Raw genomic sequence first — 25495 nt, forward strand, 5'->3', positions numbered from 1 at the left:
AGATCAGGTTTATGGGGACATCAAGGACCTCATTTTGTGTGGTTAAGGTGGGGTTGTCAGTTGGACTTCCAAGTACAGATGTCAAATGGGCCATGGATTTTCAAGTTGGGAGTTCAGGCTGGAGTCACACAGTGGGGAATGAGCAAGGCATAGATGGTCTTGGTCTTTAAAGCCAGGGCTGGCTGGCATTGCCCAGGGAGTGAGTACAGAGAAAGTGTGGGAAAGATTGGGGGATTCTTGCCTGGAATCCCCCACCTCTGCTGATTTCACGCCCCAAGGCTCTTACCTAAAACCCACTTCCATTGCTTCCTTTCAAGTGAGTTATCCACATAGCTATGAGGGAACCGTGGAGTGCAACACCAGCTGTGTCCCTCCCCACTGAAACCTCTGGTATGTCTGCACCACCCGCCAAAGAGTACATAAGCACCTCTGTCTCATGTGATTTGTACCAGTCTGCCCAGCCAACCACTCTTGTACCCCCACCTGCAAATTCTGCCTCTGAGCAAAGCAAAGTGAAGTACTGTTGCTCTCGCTGCCTGTCCTGGTCTTCATGGCTCTTCTCACCTGGAACCCACTCCCTTACCCAACAGTATGTAATGGCATTAGCCACTGTGCCAAAGACTTCAAAGACCCTATAGTGGAGTCATTGTCATGTAGACTTATGTCTTTTAAAGAGATTCTCTCAAGATGATGAAGAAGGTGTTGGGGGTATAGTCACAGGCCTACTATGGCCCTCTCAGTCTGGGGGCTGCAGTGATGGGGTGGGGTGGGGTGGTGATGCAAGATGTGACTGGGGTGATGCAGAAAGAGGGAGTACATGAGTTTCAGCTGTGAAGAAGAACTGGCTCAAAGAAAGGATGAGGCCAGCTGGTACTGTAGCCCTGCCTAGTAGTGAGCAGGTTCCCGGCAATGCAACAGATGTCTTGAGGATGCCTGCATGGACCCAAGAGCCACATCCCAACTGGAGAGGAAATTCCAAGAGAGAACTAAGGCAGGGTACCCAGGGCACCATTAGGCCCATTGCCATCAACCTGAAACTTAGAAAGGGCAAATAGATTTTACTTGCATATGCTAAGTCAAATCAATTGATATTGCCTGCCTGGGGTGCCATCTGGAGGGTGAGGTCTCTGAAGAAAGAATGCAGTGATTGATGAGTCAGGTCTACCAGGGAAGGTATTGGGCCAAGTGTTGGCCATTGTGAACTGACTGAGAGCTGTCCTTACTGAGTTTAGGAGGGCTTAGCACACCCCCATACACCTGGGAGGGAATCATGTTGTGTGAATTGCACATCTAGCTTGAAATTAACCAACTTAACTACAAACTAGCCAGATATATCTGTTTTTCTAAAATGGAGTAGGGCAAAAGTCACAGGTTTTCTCCTTGTTCTTTGGTAGTGACCCCTAACATTACGTCTATGTCTAACATCATGGAGTGAATAACACATAAGCTTCTTAACATGTGAAAACAAGGCATCTGAGAGAAAAGACAACCAAAGTAGCAGGAGATTTCACCAAAAGGAAATAACATTTGTGAAAACATTCTGAGCACTGTCAAGTGCTCTATAAATGTAAGGACTTATTGTGCGTTGCCTGAGGAGAACCGCTCAGCCATAATGCTCACAGTTACCGGAGAGACTTGCCTTGTTACTTTTCCTTCCTACAATTAAGTTTCTTCTCTTGGAATGTGAAGAGACTCCCTGAGGATGGGCTTTGCCCGAATGGGTAGCTCCCTGCCGGTGAGCGCAGGCTGAAGGCAGGGGACCGTGGCATGCAGGGCTGACCGTCCATCATTTGCTGCCTGGTGTATCCGGGAGGGATCCAGCCTGTAAAAAGCTGGCTGCTGCCTCCCGAGGTAGGCAGGGTGACTTGGCTTCCTGCAGGGAGGCCGAGATAGTCACTTTCCTCTTGTACAGCCTGCTGTTTATGGGCACAGTCTTTTCCCAGGAGGAAGAACTTCTTGGGAAGCCACATCAAGGTTAGGGGGCCTTGGTGAATGCAGCATCAGAGCTGGAATCCTTTTCTGATGAGTGAATGAGTGAGTGAGTGCGCGAGTGAGCGAGCATGGAATCAGATCAGTGGAAAGCACATGGACCTCTGTGGCCCAGAGTGAGCGTGCTCATTTGGGAGCCGGCCTGCCCTGCCCTGCCCCTACCTTTAGATGAGACATTCCTTGCTGCTCCCCCAGGCTCCTCTCCTGCCGTTCCTGTTCTGATGATAGCCAGATGCCACCTGCTTCTGGGCGCGAATCTCTTTGTAAGATTTTGTTGTTCTGATTTCCTCCAAAGAGGTATGTATCCACATCTTTCCCATTTTCTTTTGTAAATGGGTGAAACTCTAAACAATAAGGTACAAATAACTTTCTCTGCTGGCGTTTGAAACAGGCTACAAAATATTCTGGCATTCAAAAAAGGTTTGGATTGACTAATAATTTAAGAATATTCAAGAGGAGGGTTTTAGTCACTGTCTTAGCTTTTGTATATACTTAGTTGACAAAAGAACTGGATTGATTGTCAGAAAGTGCACTGGAAGTGAGTCTCTCTGCTTTATACGAGGCCTCTTGTTCTTCTGAGAATACTGATGTCAGTAGATAAACATGGCAGAGTTTGCTGGCCTGAGCTCCCCACTGTAACTGTAGGGCTTCTGTGGGGTGGATGTTAGGGGAAGTTCTGCTACAGCAGTCTGGAGCCAGTCGGGAGTGAGAAATCACACAGTGATCTAAACAGGGAAGTGTAATATGAAGAATCATTAACCTATGCTAGAAGAGTAACTATAGGATCAAAGAAAAGTCTATGGTCCTCTAGGGCTGAGGGTACCAAAGGAAGGACAACCTTGGAAGGGGTTCAGTTCTTGTTGGGTGAGGATGGCAGGGAAGTTCGCTGATTTAGCCAGTGGGCAGTCATGGGACAAACAGGAAGCAACTTCCCAGAGCTCAGGAGGGGTGGGGGAGCTGCAGCTGGTGCTGGTGTGTGGCCATGCAGGGGAGTGGGGCACTGGTGCAGGAAGGAGCCTGGAGTGCACACGGATAGGAGGATCATAGGAGACAAACCTGGGGGCAGGGGATGAGTGAGCAGAGGGAATCAATGTGCTGGTGGGCGGGAGGACTAGAGCACCAGTTGTGCATACTGAGAGGTGATTGCTGGGCTGTTCAGGGGCCGTGAGGTTGCTGGAAGAGGGCACCTTCTGGGTGTGGGGCTGGGCAACAGCCCTGCCTGGATGTCCTCCTCTCCTCCCCACTAGTCCCTTCCTCCTGCAGTGTTCCCTTCAGCCAGAGTCCTCTTCTGAGAAAGCTTAACACTGTGCTCACTGTAAAGGAGAAATGCTTGAAGGAACTCCTTCCATTATTGCAAAGCATGTATTGAAGGGTGAATTTGGAGCTGAGAGGCAATACCTTGCTAACTGGCATACCTGGGTTGCCTTCCCTGCAGCACCTGTGGCCCCAGGATGTCTGTGGGGATGTAGGCTGCCCCTTCCTCCAGGTGGCCCTATTTCTTTCAGAGTGTGGCTCACATAGGGGCTGGCTCTCCTTGCAAGGCTTCTCTTTAAGGCTTTGCCTTAAGGACAGAGGCCTAGAGGAAGGAGACATGCTTCTCTCTCACAGGTCTGCTAACAGCTCCAGGTGAAAGGAACTGAGCTGGAGCAGGCAGGTACTCCTGCTAGAGATGTGTGTGACTTGAGGAACTTGACCCATTTTGGTTCTGGCAGTGTCAACTCTGGCTCACAGAGGATGCATTCTTTTCAAGCCAATGCAGGCCCCAGCCATAGAAATTCTGACTTAGTTGATGAGAATCAGGGTTGTGGCATCATCTCCCCAATCCCTCACCCCCTGCCATGTGGTTTTAAAGTGCAGCCAAGGTGGGGAGCCCTGATTTGAGTCAGACTCTGCCCCCTGGGGGAGGCCACCTCTTGGCTTGTGTACTCTTCTGTTTACTTGTGTGCCTCATTCATGTTTGCGATGAACATTGTGAGAGCAAAGATTGTTTTCATTCTCTTTGCACATCTGTCTCCCACACTGCCCTTAGCCAATGGCAGACTCGAACTTACACTGCACCCTCCAGCCTCAGTTCCCTGGAGCAGTGGAGTTGATGGTGCCTCCAGATTTATACCATAATCGACATAGAAACTAACTTCCTCCGCTGGGAGATATGACTTTCTAGACTTTATCAGGTTCTAATTTTTACTCGTCAAAGGAGGGAGTGAGGAAATTTAGTCTCAGAGAGATGGCTGTCAGGCAAAGACAGCTGCTGCTGGCTACCTTTGTCTTGGAAGACTTGACCTGCTGACATGGAGGGGTGGTTGTTTGACAACTGGAATTCTTCTCCAGGAGTTTATTTACAAACTGCAAGGATTCCATGTAGTCTTCACTTAATTTGGTGGAAAGGATCCAAACCATTGTAAAGCTAATCCAGAGGAATGTACGATTCTGCCCTTTTGCGTTTATAACCATTTTTGCCTTGGCAGGATCTAACGTGAGCTATCATGGCCATTTCCAGATGTGAATAGTCCACTACGTTTACACAATCCAGTTGTCCTCCCTGCAGTGGCGTGTGGATGGAGCAGAGTCATCCATCTTTGTTTAACCACAGCTCTCAAAGTGTGGTTCCTGGACCAGCAGCTTCAGTGGCACCTAGGTGCTTATTAGAAATGCAGACTTTTGACCCCACTCCCACCCCTCCCAACCTGTTAATCCTGAAACTCTGGGAGTGGGACCCAGCACTCTGTTGTAAGAAGCCCTCCAGTGACTTATCCATGCTTAGGTTTGAGAACTGCTTCTCTATCCAGTAGTCAACCTGGATGGACACCTTAGCGCATCACAGTTTCATTTGTACTTTTTCTTTCTCTTTTCTTTTATAACCCCCAGTGCTTTCTCTGTATTCAGCCCTCTATTTGCCATGTGTACCTTTTGAATCAGATCCATATTCCTGGCCAAGGTCAGATGTGCTGCCTTAGTGAGGCTTGACTGACCCCTGTCCTCCAGCAGGTCTGCTCAAGCTCTTGCATTCTCTCTCTGACCCCTGTTGCATATGGTCCCCCAACATCAGCAGCACTGGGCTCTTGTTAGAAACATGAAATCCTGGCCCTGCCCCAGCTCTGTAGGTAGCTTCTATCCACTTTAAAGGTTAGCAAGCACTGATGAAACCACTCTGATTGTGTTAAAATAAGTCAGTTTTTTATGGATTACATTTTTAGTAATACTTATTCATTAGGAAAAAATGGGACATACAGAAAAGCCCAAGAAGCAAAGGCACCCAAGTTAAGGAGAGGCAGCTCTTGCCATAGACGCTGACATGAGCAAGCCCTCTGGGTATCCTTCTTAAGTGCCTGTCTCACTTTTGTTCTGGGAGGAGTGCTATTCAGATGACCTGTTTTTGAGACAGAAGCCATCCTTTCAACAACAGCTAACACCATGTCTTACACAGAACAGATGTTCAATAACTAGATAAGGAAACAAAGAGGGGGTTTTAAGCATTCACTCCTCCTGTAAGGGTATTGTCTCTTTCTGGAGGTTGGAGTGTCCCGAATATTAATGAGGTAGGTCAAGGGTGTTTTGGGCTGAGCTCAGTCTTGATTCGGTGATCAGAATGTCTCCGTCTGGAATCTCCATGGTTGGCTTTCCTGAGGGACAGTGAAGCTTGATGAAAAACTATTGCATGTAGCTCTCATTCCCAGCCAAGACTGCTCTGTACCAGAAAACTGACTTTCTGACTTACTGGGAAAACTAATGGGTAATCTGATTTAGGTTTTAGTGGAATGAAAGTATGACTGAGAGAGGGTAGGGCAAAGAGGGAATCGTCCTGTCTACGCCTCTGGCTCAAAGATAAGGGATTAATTTATTCCTGTAAGGAGGCCTGGCAGCTGGTGAGAGGTGTTCTGAAGTGCTCCAGGGGCCACCTTCAGCTCAGCACCCTGGCTGTGTGCCCCTTTCTTTTAGCAGGTGTGCCTGAGGCCTATCCCTACTCCTCTTGGCCTTGGGAGCAGCTGCAAATCTCCAGGGCCTGGGCTAGGCTCATGGATGCACATGGCAGTCACCTAGAACAGGGGCGTCTAATCTTTTGGCTTCCTTGGGCCACATTGGCAAATGAAGAATTGTCTTGGGCCACACATAAAATACACTAACACTAAGGAAAGCTGATAAGCTAAAAAAAAAACTTCAAAAAAATCTCATAATGTTTTAAGAAAGTTTATGAATTTATGTTGGGCCACATTCAAAGCTGTCCTGGATGGCATGGAGCCCATGGGCCGCGGGTTGGACAAGCTTGGCCTAGTAGAAATGGCTGTAACCTTGGAGTCGTAAACTTCTAGACCTGTCCAGCATTCCCCATTGCCCAGCTTTGCTGCCTGAAGGAAGTGTCCAGCTTGTCTTATATGGATGCTGCTGCTACATCTCTGTTCCTGGCCTCCAAGTGTGCAGAAACTTGGGTGCCCCTGTGCTCCTCACATGCCTCTGTTGCTAGACAGGGGTGGCTCTGAACAGCAGGCACAGAGGAACTAAAGCCTGAATGGTTCCTGCCTGTTCAGTCATTACCTTCCACAAGGGTGCATGAGGCTGTGTGAAAACCAGGTTCTACTCGTGCACATGACGGCACGGGCATCTCACTGGGAGAATAGCATGAACGTTGTGGCAACCTTTTAGGACATATGGCGTGTTCTTACACTGCACACATCTGGTGCTGCAGTGTCTGCTTGGCCAGAGCATTTCTCAATATCTAGAAAGGATTACTGTCTGCCTAAAACCAAATCATGTGGTGGCCATAAGAAACTGCATGTTTAGGCAAGTTATAAAGTAAGCAGGCGGTGGTGCTCATGTGTGCACCTCCATGAGGATGACGGGTATGAATTGTTTTCCAGAAAATCTCAAGTCCTTTCACCTTGAGTGCTGAACTGGAAAGGAACCTGAGTTGAGTCCTGTCACAAACGTATCACTGTCTGTGACCAAAATCACTTGAACCATTTCTGGGGCCTGAAGAAAATTTTGATTTTGACATTTTAAAAGCCATCATTATAGTATGCTTTTTAGCTGTAGAGTATCTCTAGATCCCAATAAGATGGTGACTGATGACAGATCTGAATCTCACAGATGATAATCTATAAATTCAGATTTCACAGTGTATTCTCACTAGAAAATAGACTATGTTTAAAATGTTCATTGACCATCCTCAGCAACCAGCAACCTTAGATTGAAAATTAATTTCAGCTGAGCCCGGTGGCTCAACCTCCCCCCTGCCCCCCCGCCATAATCCCAGCACTTTGTGAGGCCAACGTGGGCAGATCACCTGAGGTCAGGAGTTCGAGACCAGACTGGCCAACATGGTGAAACCCTGTTTCCACTAAAAATACAAAAAAAAAAAAAAAAAAAATCAGCCAGGCGTGGTGGCATGCACCTGTAATCCCACCTACTTGGGAGGCTGAGCTGGGAGAATTGCTTGAACCTGGGAGGTGGAGGTTGCAGTGAGCCAAGATTGCACCATTGCACTCCAGCCTGGGCAACAAGAGTGAAACTCCATATAAAAAAAAAAAAAAAAAAAAGGAAATTAATTTCTGTGTTGAGCACGGTGGCTCACACCTGTAATCCCAGCACTTTGGGAGGCCAAAGTGAGTGGATCTACTTGAGGCCAGGAGTTTGAGACCAGCTTGGCCAAACCCTGTCTCTATAAAAAATGTAAAAATTAGATGGGCGTCGTGGCGCATGCCTGTACTCCTAGCTACTGGGGAGGCTGAGGCAGAGAATCGCTTGAACCTGGGAGGCAGAGGTTGCAGTGAGCTGAGATTGTGCCACTGCACTGTAGCCTGGGTGAAAGACTGAGACTCTGTCTCAAAAAAAAAAAAAAAAAAGAAAGAAAAAGAAAAGAAAGTTAACTTTTATATTAAAGGTCAGATTCTCAACGAACTAACTTGGAACATTCCCAGAGTCATGTACTGACCATTTGTATTTTTTGTTATAGAAATGCACTTCCTGCAAAGTGAATGCGATCCCCAAACACACCAGAGCTGGTCACAGTGATAGCCCTGCTCTGGGCTGGTATATAATGTGAATAATCCTGGAAGAGGAGTGAACTTTTTCTCTCTGAACGTTTCTCAAACACAAATTGAAGATGACAATATGTGTGGGGGTTTTCAGGGAATATTTACCTAGGGCATGTGACATTACAAATGGCAGCGTTTCACTTTTGCTGTCCCCTGCATGTGGCTCTTTGGAAGGGCCATCCTTCAGCATCCTGGAGCTCCAGGGGAGACAAGTTCTAAAGACTTGTGATCTTCTGCTTATGAGCAAGGACCGTGCTTGTTTTTATCTTTCTTTTTCTCTCTTCCAATTAAAAGTGTACAAGTTGTAATTTAGAAATACATGGATGCCTGTGGATTTTAAAATTGGATTTTAAAAGTTGTGGCAGGGAGTACAGGGACCAGTCTTTAATTACAGCTCACACTAACCCTATACTTTGTGATGCCAGGTGGGGGGAGGCATCACCACTGAACAGGACTCCCGTAATCTGCATCTCAGGCATCTCACAGTGGGGCTTTCTGTTTGTTCTGGAGACAGAATGGAGGAAACAGAGGGGAGGCAGTGGATGCTGACTTGGGTATCTGGGACTCTGAGGATCTTAAAGGCAGCATAACCCTCAATGAGTAGAGGTGTTTGGTTGAGGGGTTTCAGCTGATCACTAAACCAGGGCTGTCTGGTCACAGAGTTAATGAATTACTAAGGGAATGGAATAGAGTCAATTACACTGCTGGTTTCATGCTGCTGACCTTGAAATCCTCTGGTTATTGAGAAGGTGGCAGGTAGAGAACATTAGTATTATGTACAGTCGAAACTAAATGAAGAAACTGCACATTTAATCATACCACATCTGAGGAAAAAGACCTTTGAGTCACCTGAGCCAGGGTCCAGATGTGTAGTAGAAATGAGCCAGGCAGGCAGGTGGCTCTGGGTACTTGGTAGCATGTGCTTGGAATGAAGGGCAGTACTGCTCAGCCCAGCCTCCCTGGGGCTGCTGTAAAGGACAGCCCAGGGTTTCTGGATGTTTCCAACCTTCAAGAGAAGCTGGAAACCTGGCTTTTTATGTTCCATGCCTTTACTTTTAACTGTTGGCAGCTAACCAAAAGTATTCTAAAATGCCATGTGGGTCACACTGAGTGTGGCAGTGTTCTGCCAGTTGTAGAACGCTGATGTCCCGCAGGCCCCCATCGTTTCACAGCTGTGATAGATAACAGGCCGGCCCAATATTCTGCTGCCGGCTTGGCTCTGAGGCTGGCTTTCTTTATCCCTTAAGGGCTGTTTTCTGGGGATGCTATGGAATGGTTTGTGAGTTCTGGGTTTTCCTGGCCACCTGGCAGCTTACCCTCTAGTATTCTTAAAAGCTTTTCCTAGAAGTCTGCAGTCATGGCCAGCTGGACTTCCCTGAAGTGTGGCTTCTGCTCCTTCATATCACAGATGCCAGGTGGAGCTAGATTCTTGGCCCATTTGTGTGTTTTCCCTGGATCTCAGTGGGCCTACCCTTGGACCCTGGGACATACTCACGCAGCCTGAAGGGTACCGTGTGTGGATAAATGTGACAAAGTAGGAAGGAGAGCTGGGGACTGGCTACAGAGGGGAAAGTTCTGAACAGATTGGGAATCCTGAGTTTCTGCTCTTGGTTTTCAGCCCAAGCTGAGATTTCTGCTCTCCCCCTGCCCAGGGGAGCTGAAGTGGTGGTGTCTCTGGCACCTTTTCTCAGGGCGGGGCCCCAGGTTCCTGCATCAGGTCACCTGTGGGTGGTAGAAAATGTGCCATGTCCCGGGCCCCACCTGCTCAGACCCACAGAATTAGGAAATTGGGGTATGTTCCAGGAATCTGCATTTTAAATGCTGCTAGGAGGTTGATGGAGGGATGGCAGGGCACTGGGCAATAGTGTCTTGTGATTCCAAGTCATGTTCTATGGGCCCCACCATCCAGGAATGCAAGCAGATGAGGGGAGGCAGCAGTCAACTGGCCGCTCTGGACTCACAGCCCAGAATCCAACAGGAAGTGTTGAGTGGTGGCCTGCTCTGGGAACGACTCCATGGGTGTGTAACGAGTGCAGTTGCACAGGGCCCCATATGCAGAAGGGGGCTCTGCACTTGGAATTTAATGCAATGTGGCTACAGTCTTGAAATTCTTAATTTTATTTCTGAACTTGTGTCTTTTAAGCAAAGGCCAATGGGACAGTGGGAGCAGGTGCCGGGGGCTTGGCGCTTCTGCTTCCCTATTCCCTGTGGTGGGTGGTCTGCTGCCCACTCCATACCCTGCCCAGGGACTTCTGCTGCCCTTCACCCAGCAGGGGCCTGGGTGCAGGTGCAGAGAAGGTTGGGGTTGGGCATGTTCCTCATGTGCAGAGTGGTGGGGCTGGGGTTGTGGGCACCTGTGAAACTCTGCATATGTCCAGTGAGTATCCCCATGCCTGAGGAAGTGCAGTAGTAAATAGCAGATTTTAAAAAACACCACGGGAGGTCAAAAGAGACTGCTGACCAAAGGAGAATGATTTTTTTTTTTTTTTCTTTTTGAACATTGGGCCCCACATTTTTGGTGTAGCTACAAATTATGTAGCTGGTCTGAGTGATCCTATGCATAAACCCTGTTCTTATTGGATCTACTTTATTGGTGGCTTACATTAATGAAATAATGCGCCCCTCCCCTAGGTTTTTGCTTTCTCTCCCTTTCACCAACTCTTTATTCTGATCATACTGAAAATCTTTCATATGTTTGTAAGTTTCTTTATACATTGTAGTATTTTTGTTTGAATGAATGTGAACAACAGCGATTTTTAAATATAAAGCAATAACATATTAAAAGTCCTTGTAAACTTTATGCAAGAGCTTTGACAATTTAAAGAGAATCAGTAAGAGTTATCCTATTTATGTGGTTTATCCAATAATTGTTCAATTTTTAACTACTTGAATTTGGTTATGTAGTTTAGCCATCTAGGAGTGGTTTGCATTGCCTCACTTTGTTAGGCAGGACAATAATAAATAAGCAGGATATGCTTGGGACCCTCTGTGTGCTCTGTGAATGTTTGCAGAAGAATAGGAGGTGGGGATTGAAGCATACATATCTTGGCAAAGGTTTTTATTGTTTGAAGGTTGAGCAGCTGGTAACACTAGACCTAATTATTCCAGATGTTGTAGTCTGTGTCTCACTTGACCTCTCATCGGCATTTTCCGGTTGACCATGTTCTATTTGAAGCACTCTTCCTTTGGTTCGTATGACAGCTTTTTCTTGTTTTTTTCTCTGGTTCTCTCTGGCTGCTGCTGCTTAGTCTCCTTTTCTTTGATGCAGCCTCTAAATGTTGTTTGCTGAGGACTTAGTCCTTTGCCTTCCTTTCGTTCTCATTCATTTCTTATTCTTCCTCTTCCTTATATTCTCTTGCGCAGCAGCTAAGAACGTCTCATGAGCCATGTCATTTGGGTTCAGTTGCTACTAATTGTGTCAATTTTGGGCAACTTATTTGGCCAAAGTACAGTGTTCTGTGAGCTTGTGCTACAGTTTTATATCAATTAAAGATGAAATAATAATAGTGCCATCCTCATAGGCTTGTGTGAAGATTAAATAATTCATGTTAACTTGTGTTAATTGAATAGTAAATATTTTTAGCTATTAAAAGTTAGAAGTTTGGGCTTCTGTTTTTGGCTATAATGAACTAGCTTGTAGCAGACCAATATTCTATCCAGAACAATGGAGAAGCTAGCCAGAGGACCAAAAACATTTGTTTGAAGGCTCTGGAGAACTACCAAGGTGGCCAAAACCCCAGAGAAAAAGGAGACTCAGTGAGGTCAGACTAATTAAGTCTGATATTCTAAGTTGCTTTTCATCTTGTTGTATTTACCTGTTCATGAGTGGCAGGTGCAGAGTCTATGAAGGCAAGTAGAAAGTGACTGAGGAGGTTGAGAAGTTAAGCAGAGCTAATAGTTTCATTCTGCTGGGGAGAAAAAAATGGAGATGGGGGTTCACCAAGATAGACGGATTCTGTTCAACATTCCAGTCATTCAGTTGGGACCCTTAAAGATTACACCATTGAAATAAGGGCTAACCGAACACATAATAGGCCATACAAACACTGAAACCCAGTTTTGAGTGAGTTTAATCCTTGTTTGGATTAAGGAGATCTATCCTATGGCTTGCGAGAAGCTAAGGAAAATCCTCTCTGAAGGAAAACATTATCCAGAGCCTCTAAATGTTTTAATAAACAATGACTACATTCAATAAAGATTTATATGATATATCCAGAGACATGACCAAGAATAAAAAAGACCACAGAAACATCTATGTGATCCAGATAACAGAATGATCAGATTTGATCTCTAAAACAATTGTGATAAATACATACTAGAAAATAGATTAAGATAAAGACTTTTAACAAAACAAAATAGAGATATACAATATAAATAATCAAATGGAAATTTTAGAAACAACAAATACAAAAATTAAGTATGGAGTAAATGGTTCAACAGAAAATTAGACACAGATGAAGGGAGAATTAATGATCTGGAATAAGGTCAGTAGAAGATATTAAGACCAATTTATGAAGAGCAGAAAATGGAAAATGCAGAAAGGAACATAAGAAGCATATGAGTCATGGGTCTAAAATATATGTATTAAAATAACAATGGGAAAAGAAGGAGAATGGACAGCAGCAATATTTGAAAAGGTAATGGCCAATTTTCTAAAATCAACAAATGACATCAAACCATAAGTTCAAGAAGACTGCCCAAAATTACAAAGTAATCTGCACACAAGCACATTATATTAAAACTTATGGGAATTAAAGGCGATGAAAGCATTAAATGCAGCTAGAGAAAAATAGATTATCTTCAAAAGAGATATATCAGACTTAGCTGATGTTTAAACCAAAATTATGTAAGCTAGAAAGCAATGGAATAACAGTTTTAGAATACTCCAAGAAAATAACTGCTAACCTAGCATTCTTTATCTAGCAAAAACATCCTTCAAAATGAAGGTGATATGACACAAAAAGCACAAAGAACAAGAGAAAATAGGTAAATTGTACTTCATCAAAGTTAAAAACTTCTGTGCCTCAAAGAGCATCATGAAGAAAGTCAAAAACAATCCATGCAATGGGAGAAGATTTTTGCAAATCACATATCCGATAGAAGACTTGTATTAGAATATATAAGAAGCTCTTACAACTGAGCAACAAAGACAAATAACACAATTTTAAAATGGGCAAAGGATTTTAATAGCTGTTTCTTCAGAAAAGATATACGCATGCCCAATTAATACATGACAAGATGATCAAAACCGTTAGCCATCAGGAAAATGCAAATCAAAACCATGAGATATCAGCTCACATTTATTAGGATTGCCATAATAAAAAAGGCAAACAACAACTAGTGTTGGTGAGATTGTAGAGAAATTGGAAACTTCAAACATTGCTGGTAGGAATGTAAAATGATACAGCCACTTTGGAAGACGGTCTGACATTTTCTTAAAATGTTAATGACCCAGCATTTCTGCTCCTAGGTATATACCCAAGAGAAGTGAAAGCATATGTCTACATAAAAACTTGTACACAGACAAATGTAATAGTAGTATTATTCATAATAGCCAAAAAGTGGAAACAGTCCAAATGTCCATCAACTGAGGAATAGATAAATAAAACGTGATATATCCATGCTTTGAAATATTATTCAGCAATAAAGGGAGTGAAATACCAATAAATGCTACAGCATAGATGAAGCTCATAAAACATTACGCTTAGTGAAAGAAACCAGTCACAAAAGAACACTGCTATAGTTTGGATGTTGTCCCCTCCAAATCTCATGTCAAAATTTGATCCCTAGTGTTGAGAGTGGGCATAAGGCAAGGTGTTTGGGTCATGAGGATACATCCCTCATGAACAGATTAATGCCCATGGTTGGGGGAGAGTGAGTTCTTACCTATATTTTTTCCATGGAAGAGCTGGCTGTTAAAAAAGAGCCTGGTACCTCCATCCTACCTCTTTTGCTTCCTATCTTGCCATATGATCTCTGCACATGCTGGCTTCCCCTTTGCCTTTTGCCATGAGTGGAAGCAGCCTGAGGCTTTCACCACATGCTCAGTCTTTCAGCCAGCAGGATTGTGAGCCAGATAACCCTTTTAAAATTATAAATGACCCAGTCTCAAGTATTCCTTTATAACAATACAAAACAGACTAAGACAACCATATATTGTGTGATTCCACTTACATGAAGTATCTAAAATAGGCAAATCTGTAGAGACAGAAAGGAGATTAGTGGTTGTCAGGGGCTGATAGGTATATGTGTGGGGGAATGAGGAGTGACTGCTAATGGGTTTGTGGTTTATTTTGGGGGTGATGAAAGTATTCTGAAATTCACTGTGGTGATGGATACACAACTCTGTGAATATACTATGAGCCAGAGAATTAGGCACTGGAAATAGGTGAATTATGTGGTATAAATTATATCTCAATAAAGCTGTTATCCCCAAAGAGGGGGTGAAATAAAAATGTTTCTAGAAAACAGAAACTGACCAGTTTTGTTGTCAGTAGACTCTCACTAAAGAAATACTAAAGAGAGTTCTTCAGGCAAAAGGAAATTATTATAGATAGAAGCACAGAAATGCAGGAAGGAATGAAGTGCAATAAACAAGGTAAATCTAAGTGAATATCGACTGCCCAAAACAATACTACTTCATGGGATTTAAAATACTTTTCTCAATATCTCAAAAGGTATAGCTGACACGATGGCATACGTCTGTACTTCCAGCTACTCAGGAGACTGAGGCAGGAGGATTGTTTGAGCCCAGGGGTTTAAGACCAGCCTGAGCAAAATAGTGAAACCTTGTCTCAAAAAAAAAAAAAAAAAAAAAAGTATAAATCATATTAAAGTGGTCTAGTGCCCTTACGTTGTCTGAGAAGTGATGGCATTAATTTTTTTTTGCTGAGTCAGGAAGGCATATTATCTATAGGATAAATCACTAAAAGGCTTAATAAAAGAATGTGTACCTGGGAATAAAAAGAATACTAGAAAGGAATATAGAAGAATAAAGAATAGTAGATTAAACCAAATATGGCAGGAAAAGAGGAAAAAGGAAACTAGAACATGCAGATTGAATACTAAACATGCAGATTTGAACCTAAACATCAGCAATCATTTTAAATTAACAGTCCTTGATGTATTTTTATTAAAAATTATCAGATTAGATTAAAAAACTATATTCTACTTACAAGAGATACATCTAAAATATATGGGCACCAAATATTGTAAGTAAAGGACTAAAAGAAGACTATCCATGCAACACTAACCAAAAGAAAGTGGCCTGCCTGTATTAATAACAGACATGCTCTTTAGGCAGGAAACATTACTAGAGATAAGGAGGAAATCTCATAGTGCTAAAAGAGTCCACTAGGAAGTATTTGTCTGCACCTAATAACTGAAATAAATCCAATATTGACAGAATGAAAAGGAAAAATAGAAAAATTCACGGTTGTATGCCTCTCTATAGAACAAGCAGGTAAAGAGCGGTGAGGATGGAGATTTAAGTATCTCATTTAACAAACACTGCAACTGTTAGGATACATTATTTTCTTGTATTGGAAAAAAAAAATTCTTGTATTGGACCATAACACAAGTCTCAAGAAATTTCAAAGAATTGCAATCATACAGAGTGTGTGTGTGTGTGTGTGTGTGTGTTTTTTTGATCATGGTGAAATTAAGCAAGAAATCTACAATAAAAGAAGCTACTAGAAAATTACTAAATATTTGGAAATTATTTAATATACTTTTAAATAATTTTTGGATCAAAAAAGAAATCCTGGTGAAATGTAGAAATTATTTTGAATTGAACATAATGAAAATATAGCACATCAGATCCTGTGGACTATAGCTCAGATTTACGTAGAGGAAAATTGTAGTCTTTTTCGTATTTATTTATTTATTGAGACAGTGTCTCGCTCTGTTGCCCGGGCTAGAGTGCAGTGGCACGATCATAGCTCGCTATAATCTTGAACTTCTGGACTAAAGTGATCCTTCTGCCTTCACCTTCTGAGTAGCTGGAACTACAGGTGTGCACCACCACACCCAGCTATTTAAAAAAATTTTTTTTAGTAGAGATGAGGTCTTGTGGAAATTATAGTTTTAAATGCACATAATTGAAAAGAAGAAAGGCTGAAAAATCTTAAGATTTCAAAGGTTAGGAAAAAACAACATGTCGAACACAGAAGAAAATAATAAAGATAAGAATAGCAATTAGTGAGCTAGAAAACAAACTTATAGTATAGAGGAAAAGCAGTATAATCAATAGTTCTTTAAAAAGACATTAATAAAGAACTTCTTCTAAATCATTAGAGAAAATATTCAGACAGCACAGTTAGCAATATCAGAAATTTAAAAAGGGACTACCACTACTGATTCTCAAGACACATGAAGTAAGCAGTTATCTTTAGGCACGCCAATGCATCTGTGGGATTTCAACCATCATATTTTTATTAACACTCAGCCCCCTGAATCTATTTCTTTATTCACCACCTTTTTTAGACAAGCATGTTAAAAACAAATCCCAGTTGTGGCCTGGCACGGTGGCTCATGCCTGTAATCCCAGCACTTTGGGAGGGTGAGGAAGGAGGATTGCCTGAGCCCAGGAGTTCAAGACCAGCCTGGGCAACATGGTGAGACCTCATTTTTACTAAAAGTTAAAAAATTAGCCAGGCGTGGTGACGCACACCTGTAGTCCCAGCTACTCGGGGGGCTGAGGCAGGAGGGTCACTTGAGCCTGGGAGGTCAAGGATGTGGTGAGCTGTGTTCATGCCACTGTACTCCAATATGGGTGATAGAGTGAGACCCTACCTCAAAATAAAAAACAAAACCGAAAAACCAGAAACCAAATCCTCATTGTATCCTGTCTCCCTGTCCCCAAACAGCTATTAGTCCAGTGTTTGCCATGTTAGTGCAAATGGTAAATGGTACTGCCAGTTTGCTCAAGCAAGAAACTCAATATTCTGCCTCTCTTATGTTGGACACCACCATATCTGACCAGTCACTCAATCCTCTAACTTTTCCTTTCTCTCTTTCATGCCCTCCTTCCCTATACCACCCCTCTCCCTTTCCTTCTCTCCATTTCCACTGGGTTCACCATTGTCCAAGCCACATTCAAATTGCCCCTGATCCTAGTGGTGGCTTCTCCATTTGTCTTCCCTCTTTCATCCCCACACTGCAAAGCTGGTTCTGCACATATCTGCTCACAGCCATTCCATTTCATGGCTTCTTATTGCCCTAGAATCAAGGCTAGTCTGCTTTGGCCAGAGAGGCTCCCCCTCCGTGGCTGGTGGCCTGCCTCCCTTCGCTGCCTTAACTGCTCACACTCTGTAACAGGACTTTTGCATCCACTGTGCTTCAGTCGCTGCATCCCACATCCCCTCCTGAAGAAAACAAGAACAGAAACAACACAGACAGCTAACTCATTGTGCCTCCTCACTTCCTGAACTGCCTTGGGTGATCAGTCCTGTCCACAGCCCCGAGTGCTCCCGAGGATCTGGTCTGTCTTGCTTAGGGCTGTCTCCCCAGGACACAGTGTAGTGTGTGGCATGGAGAAGAACAGGAAGGGACTATTAATCTGAATGAGTTAACAAACCAGTGGTAATAGTAATCCTGAAACATAGTGTTGATACGATTTTCAACTTGAATAAAGTGAAACGGAAAATGGCAAAAGGTGCCTATAGACATAAGTAAAAAATATATTCCAGCTTTTTCAAGGGAAAGTGTAATGTATTTTTGGCTATTTAATGATAGTAAAATATTTTAAAATAATTCAAATATTTACCTATTTACCAGACTATCCCTCCTTCTAAATTTAAGCTCTGAGTGGGAGATACGTGACCTTTGTCTTTCTTGCAGAATTTGACAGAGGCTGTTGCCTTTGGTTGGTGAGCTGGACTCTTTTGTTGACTTAAATAGAAATCTGGGGCTTATTGGGAAACTGCTTAAGTCAGTTTCAAGACATTGCTTCTCTTGCTTGGTGGCCGCAAAGAACGTAACTTATTGAATGTTTCTGAGAAAGTAAAGTCCAACTGCTTTCAAAGTAAATACATTCATGTTATTTCATAACCCATATATGCTGGGTCATCAAAAATATCCTTGTACTTCATCCTAAAACATTTATTAAAGTAACTATGATGTGCTCATTTAGAAAAGGCCAAATGGGCCACTAAGAACTTAAAAGTTTAAAAATGATCTGTTGGAGTTAGCCAACAGGAACTGCTTTCTTCTGATATCATGTGAATTGATTTCATGTAGTCTTTCTCTTAAGAAAATTGACCAAGCGTTACTTGTATTTTTAAAACATGTAAATGTAATTACATTTTTTGTGTGAAATGCATTATACATACAAAGGAATACATGTGAGGAGTATGCACAGTTTGAAGGTTAATGAAATGAATACCACATTCTCACTATAACCTTAGGAAATAGCAGAGGACAATCCCAGAGTGTGTGCCCTGTGTCTTGTCCCTTTGCAATGGTTGTTACGGGTTAAGGGGGAATCACAGTCCGTAAAAGCTAGAATGGTTGAACCGAGTTTTGTGTTGGTTTTATTAAGACTTGTGAAAGGGACACGTGGCACTGCTTGTTGGAAAGCTGTCTTTCCTAACATTTTTTGCTTGTCCTTTAAGTCCAGTTTCTTGTCTCTGCTCCATTTAGAACGAACCACAAAATCCAAGGAAGCCACAAGCTTCATGGCTGCCTAGCAACAAAAGTACCATTTGAGGGGGGAAACAGGCGTAGCTGTATTGCGACTGACCAAATGGAACATGCTAACTGCTTTTGGGCTGCTCTTAAAGCTGTATGTGCCTGAAGTGGGGCAGTCAGGGGACCCATAGTCAACCTGGCCCTGGAGAGAGGTGGGGCGGACAGCAACACTTCATTTATGAGCCATGAGTGGGGCTGGCTTTGTGGGCATGTGACTGATGGAGTCAGAAGCGCCCCGTGCTTAAGGTTGCTATCTTGAAATTCTTCCAAGTTTTATCTTTCCATTTGCATTTTGAAAGTGAAGTTCCATGGGTCCATGGAGCACGCTCTAGGGGTTTGGGGCTTCGTGTGGTCTAGCCTCCTGCTGTCTCCTCTCCTCCCTGGGAGGGTCCTTGGCTGACTGCTCCCTCACTCCCCGGTGCTCCAGGCTCTGTTTGGGTACCCCTTCCTTGCTTTTACCCAGCAAGTACTGCTGCTGTCCTCTGCCCCAAGCAGGACTTTGGGCTCACGGAAGGTCAGGGAAGCGGGACTTTGGGCTCAGGTATGTTCTTGCTCTGTGGCATGTCAGGACTGGGCAGGTAGTGACCAGTCCTGCCTTGAGCCTGCAGTGTCATGGTGCGTTCAGTGGGCAACTTGAAGGGGGCAAACCTCTCACCAACCTGCCATCCAGGTGCAGAGCACGTGGAGTGTGAAAGTTGTTCTCCCTGTCGGCTGTGGGTTGAGGTGGCAAGCTCATGGAAAGAGGAGGGTGACATAAAGTCAGAACCCTAAAGTTGCTCCTGAGCCTATGAGTCAACTGGAAAGTTCTGGTTTGGGCCAGTTTGGCCAATTTCTCCTGGGCTGTCTCATGTGTCTGTCATATGGGTCATCTGGAGGCTTGACCATCCAGGCTGGCCTCGTGTGACATGTGGCAGTTGGCAAGCTGTGAGCGGGGGTGGCAGGAGCAGCCAGGCCCAAGTCTTTCACCCTCCAGCAGGGAACCCCAACATCTTCAGGTAGAGGCAGAGCTCCAAGAGCAGCAAGAGAGGACAGCCCCAGTGAGCAGGTGCCTTCCAGGTCTCTGCCAGGTCACACGTGACACTGTCCATTGGCCAAAGCAAGACACAGGCCACCCAGATTCCAGGAGTAGAGGAAGAATCTGCCTCTAGAGAGAAGTTGTTGTAAAATAACATTGGGAGGATGTGGATGCAGGGATGGGGGAGCCAATGAAGTCCCAGGAGCACTTGCGCTTTCCATTAGGTTTACTTTTTTCTTTTTAAGATCAGAATGTTTTCCCACTTCTAAACTGTAATCAAAATTAGTTTAAAGAGTAGCTCTAGTATATATATTTATAGAACGGTTCTGTGCAAATCTATTTCAGGATTACACAGAAATTTTATTGCCTGGGCTATGGATCACTGTGGACCTGCTGCCAAAACCTAGATAATCATTAAGCTACCCCAGTAACATGCTAGTTCACTGGACTAAGAAAAAGAAAGAATACATAAATCGAGACGTGACATCAGCCTTCTTTGAGATGTTTGGGTTGTTTTTTTTTTTTCAGGATGGTGAGTCTGCCCTTTCTGTTCTTTCTTTAGATGACAGTCTCACTCTGTTGGAGTACAGTGGCGCAATCTTGGCTCACTGCAACCTCCGCCTCCCCGGTTCTAACGATTCTCCTGCCTGAACCTCCTGAGTAGCTGGGATTACAGGTGTGGCACCATACCGGCTAATTTTTGTTTGTTTGTTTGTTTTGGTGGAGATGGTGTTTCATCATTTTAGCCAGGCTGGTCTCAAACTCCTGACCTCAAGTGATCTGCCTGCCTTGGCCTCCCGAAGTGCTGGGATTACAGGCATGAGGCACCATGCCTGACTTGCCCTTCCTTTTTGACTGTACTATCTCTGCAGGAACAGTTAAAAGAACCCCAGAGTGACTTTGCATAGTGTCTCTACAAGGAGTGGAAGGCTCTTTCTATGTCTCCAGGGAATGAGTTTCTGCTTTATCGGTGTGTTTTAACCCAGGCAGAGTGGCACAAAATCCTGGATATTTAGACGGACACTTACTGTGGATCTGAGACTGGCTGCCTGCTGAGCACCCTGCCTCCCACCAGAATCCTGGCCACAGGTTTACAGCCCTAACTGTGTGAGCCTGCAACCCAATCTGAAGTCCTCCTGTTGCACCACTGTCACTGCCCCTAAATTTCCTTAATCACCGGACTTCTATAATAGCCCTGTAATGTTATCGTCCCCCATGGCTCCTGGCTTTGTCTTATGTCCTGAAGTGCCCAGCAATGTCCTGGCCACCAAACCTAGAGCCAAGAAAGGACTGCAGGGGACATGCTGCCAGGGGATCAGGGTTGACATGAAAATTGTCAGAGTCAGGAAATTCCAGGTCCCTTAAGTCATTTGGGAAGCTATTTGACAGGAAAGGCCAAGGAATGGGATCAGGTTGCCTCTGTGTAAGTAAGAATTGAGATTCCCCAGCGGGGACTGGTCTGGCAGGGAGGTGTCTGAGTTTTCCACTCTGTAGGGAAAGTTTTGATATATCTGTCTAAGTCTATATAATAACTGGATTGGAATTAATCAACACTCACTGTCTATTCATATTATTTTTAATTCTTCGGAATGTTTATAACTGTTACTTCATTATCACTGACAAAATTGAGGAATTCATTTAGTGTACCATTAATTTGCTTATTAGAATAATTGCTAAACATGACCCCATCCCCGCAAATTTAGGGACTTTTGCTGTTTTCAATGTATCGGTCCAGCCAAGAAACATTGTATTCTTCCTCCTTGGCTCATGTGATGGTTTAAATATTAATCTCCTGTGTCTCGGGTGTAATGATGGGTGGGGTTTGTGTGGTGGAGTGGCTTGGGTGGTGTGTGTTGACTTGTTTGCTGTCTTCACAGTCCCTGTGTTGTTAGGATCCCCTTTGCACACGCATGTCTTGTCTCCCAAAGGGCAGCCCCTCTTCCTATAACCCCGCTGTGAGGACTCCACACGAAGTTCCTGAGAGATCAAGAGATGCAAATTATTTTCTTTTTCAGTTGAGGGACTCAGTAGCACAAAAGGGATGGGCCTGCCCACCCATTCATTAGGGATCGGGGTTGTGATATCTGGCGTAGGAGGTAATGGCAGCCTCTATCCTGAACGGGGGACTCGGGCAGTTCCATGGAGGATGCTTAGGTCTCTGCTAACGATAGCAGAAGGAATATAACTGAGGATGAACGTCCACCCATTTTGACAGTTGATTTAGTTGGTGTTTTATTCTCTTCTGTGCTTGATTTGTGTGTTATACTTAAACGATCTTTTTGAGGGAAGGAAGTGATTATGTGTTCCTTGGTGCCCTGCCTGTGCCTGACATATAATTTTGTTAAAATTGAACTGTGGAAATAGTAGTAGTTATGCTGCCCAGAATGTGAGAAGAGGAATGGTGAGAACAGGCCATTTTGCTAAGGTTTGGGGATTCTGCTGTCAGAGGCTGGGGAGATTATGGGGCTTCCTGGTACAATCTGGGGTGGATGCGAAGCACCTTGAGGCAGATACCTGGCAGGCCAGGGTGAGTGTCCAGAAAGGTGAGATATTTGTCTTGGGGTACTGGGAATAAAATCTGAAGATGTGAGATGGAAATGATATGCAAAAGAGCCGAGATGGGGCTACATCTGCCAGCCACTAGTACATCCCCACCTCCTCCCAGTCTAAGGAGAAGAGCTTAGGGCTTAGGCAGGGCTGGTGGAGACTGATAAGCCTGGGTAAGGGTCTCTGTCTTTTCATCTCTGCTGTCTCTGCTTTAGGTACCTCAGCTGAATGGCCAAGAGCAGTATGTGCTGGTGCTGGCCTGGGTGACCTGCAAGATTGATTGTCAAATTCTCAGGAATTTTGTGAGCCACTTGTCAAACATAGCTTTTGCTAAAAATTAAATTGGCTAGGCACAGCAGGTCACAGCTTTAATCTTTTTTTTTTTTTTTTTGAGACAGAGTCTCGCTCTGTTGCCCAGGCTGGAGTGCAGTGGCGCGATCTCAGCTCACTGCAAGCTCTGCCTCCCGGGTTCATGCCATTCTCCTGCCTCAGCCTCCTGAGTAGCTGGGACTACAGGCGCCCGCCACCACACCTGGCTAATTTTTTTGTATTTTTAGTAGAGACAGGGTTTCACTGTGTTAGTCGGGATGGTCTTGATCTCCTGTCCTTGTGATCCACCCACCTGGGCCTCCCAAAGTGCTGGGATTACAGGCGTGAGCCACTGCACCCCGCCACATCTTTAATCTTAACACTTTGGGAGGCCGGGGCGGGAGGATTGCTTGACGCCAGAAGTTCAAGACCAGCCTGAGCAACAGTGAGACCCCCCCTACAATAAATAAAAATAAAAGAAATTTTAAATAAGAATTATAGAAACTCACAATTGAGCAGATTATATTAAAAACAAAGGTTATAGACATTCCAAGTGTTTCACTTCCTAATTATTTTACTCCATTCTGCTGCCTTTGCTCTCCCGGTTATTTAGATCTTACAGATCTGTGTGGTAGAAATTCTGTATACTGGTGAACTTCTGCACACCTCTTTCTAACCCCATGCTCGGCGACTGTGCATTGGTAGCTTGAAACAGGCTCTGGTGGGAGTATTTATGCCACTTTCATGCATATGCTTGGCTTCTCTCCAGACAGCACTTCTTCTTGCTCTTGGTTCTCTCTCTCTGACTGAGTGTGGACTACAGGCTCAGAATGACTCAGACCTCCTTGAGGAGAAGCAGAAACTCTTTATCTCAATGCTTCTCTCTTTAAGCTCATATGTTTCCACGGGTTGAGGAAAAGGACATTGTGATGGCTTAAGAGCTTTTGTCATTCCATCTTTCAGTCTGTTGATTATATGTGGGATTAAAAATAAGCAATGTGTTGATACCATCAGCTGAACACACTAAATCAGCTTTCTTAGTTAATAACAGCAGTAGAAATTAAAGCAAGAATGAGCTGCCAGTGATTACAGCCAGACACATGGTTCACTGTACGTGTCAACAGGTCCAATTTCCACTGGAATTTTCCACCTGGAATGATAAAGTCTGATTTCAGTCCACTGGTGATCGTTGGCTCAGGAGACACCTTCTGCAGGAAACTCTTCCTGCCTGCTGCTTCCACAGAGTAGGGGAGGCAGCTCCTGCGTGTTTCCCCAAAACCCTGGGCACACCTTTGACACTACAGTACAGAGGTTGGCCAGTCTGTATTAAATGCCTTCTCAAATCAGATGACCCATCTGTAAGATGCTGCTCAAGAACGCTGAAATTCACCAGCAAGCCTTTAGTAATTATGAGGTACGGTCTGCTATTAGAGAAATAAAACAAGTGAATCAAATAGGATTAACCCCTTCAAATGACTTAACTAGGTATTTCTCACAAGTAATAAAGAAGAAATTCCTTTCATTCTGTTGCGGATAACCAGAAACAAGGAACCGTGGGGTTTCTAACAATAATTAACAGCCTGTTACAGATGCTCCTTCTAAACAAGATGACAGTTTGCATTTCTCTTGTTGAGGATAATACCAAACTTTCCTATTAAAACCAAAAACTAATCCCTTATTTGAAATCTCACTTATAGCAGATTATCAAGCATTTATCTAGATGATTTAAAGTAACCACATATTTGTGTCCACTTTTCTCCAAGCTGTCATTTTGGAATAATAGCCTAACTCAGCAAGAAGATGAATTGAGTCACTCTTATAGCTCAATAAATCAAGCATGAGGGTATGAGTTTAGATTTCCTTGTAATTAATCTCAATCTTCTTTGGTAAAATTATTTTCCTCTATTTTTAAGAGTAATCATTCTATATGTAATATAACGCTAACTGCTACCTGTAGCAACCACAAAACCTTAATGAGTTAGCACAGCAAAGCACGTTTCTTGATCCTGTCACAGTCCAGGATGGGTCAGTGGATCTGGGCAGCAAAGTGTTCTCTTCCATGCAGTGACTCAGGAACCCAAACTCCTTGCATTTGGGGCTCTGCTGTTTTCTAGGTTTCAAAGTCTCCTCTGGCTCCTCTGCATCTGGCCATAGACATGAAAAGAAAAGTGGACAGTTGCGCAGAGGTGTTATGGCCAAGCTTGTTGGGGGCCTTCTTTTCACTTTCACCCACATTCTGTTGATCAATACTCAGTTATGCAGCCAGAGCCCAACTCTAAGGCAAGGCTGTGTGCCTGGGGAGAAAAGGGAATGGCGTTGGTAAACACATTTGCTCGGTCAATTTTGCACCATGACAAAATTTTCAAGTTCTTTGTGGTCTTGGGCTATAGAGAGGATGCAGAGTGTAGTGGTTGAGACTGTGTCCTCAAATCAAACTGCTGGTATCCAAATTCCATCTTCACCATTTACTGGATGGTGAATTGGGCAAGTAACGTAGCCTCTCTCTGTGCCTCAGGGTCCTCCTCTGTAAAATGAGGAAAATAGTAGAACATATAGAGTTTGTGAGAGAATCAACTGACTTTCCATGTACAAATGTTTAGAACAGTGCCCAGAATATAATGAACAACATATAAATGTTTGTAAAACAAAATGTTTGGCTGGGTGTGGTGGCTCACACCTGTAATCCCAGCACTTTGGGAGGCCAAGGTGGGTGGATCACCTGATGTCAAGACCAGGCTGGTCAACATGGCAAAAGCCCGTCTCTACTAAAAATACAAAAAATTAGGGGGGCATGGTGGTGGGTGCCTGTCATCCCAGCTACTTGGGAGACTGAGGCAGAAGAATTGCTTGAACTGGGGAGGCAGAGGTTGCAGTGAGCCGAGATCATGCCATTGCACTCCAGCCTGGGTGACAG

The 25495-nt window shown here is 44.0% G+C and overlaps 1 protein-coding gene across 3 annotated transcripts in view; it reads left to right on the forward strand.

Moving 5' to 3' along the window:
• The window catches only part of FHOD3 (formin homology 2 domain containing 3), a 487786-nt gene that overhangs the window by 39725 nt on the left and 422566 nt on the right, over positions 1 to 25495 (forward strand). The window lies entirely within an intron of this gene.

The sequence above is a fragment of the Theropithecus gelada genome, chromosome 18, assembly GCF_003255815.1.
Source record: "Theropithecus gelada isolate Dixy chromosome 18, Tgel_1.0, whole genome shotgun sequence".
NCBI classification, from domain to species: domain Eukaryota; kingdom Metazoa; phylum Chordata; class Mammalia; order Primates; family Cercopithecidae; genus Theropithecus; species Theropithecus gelada.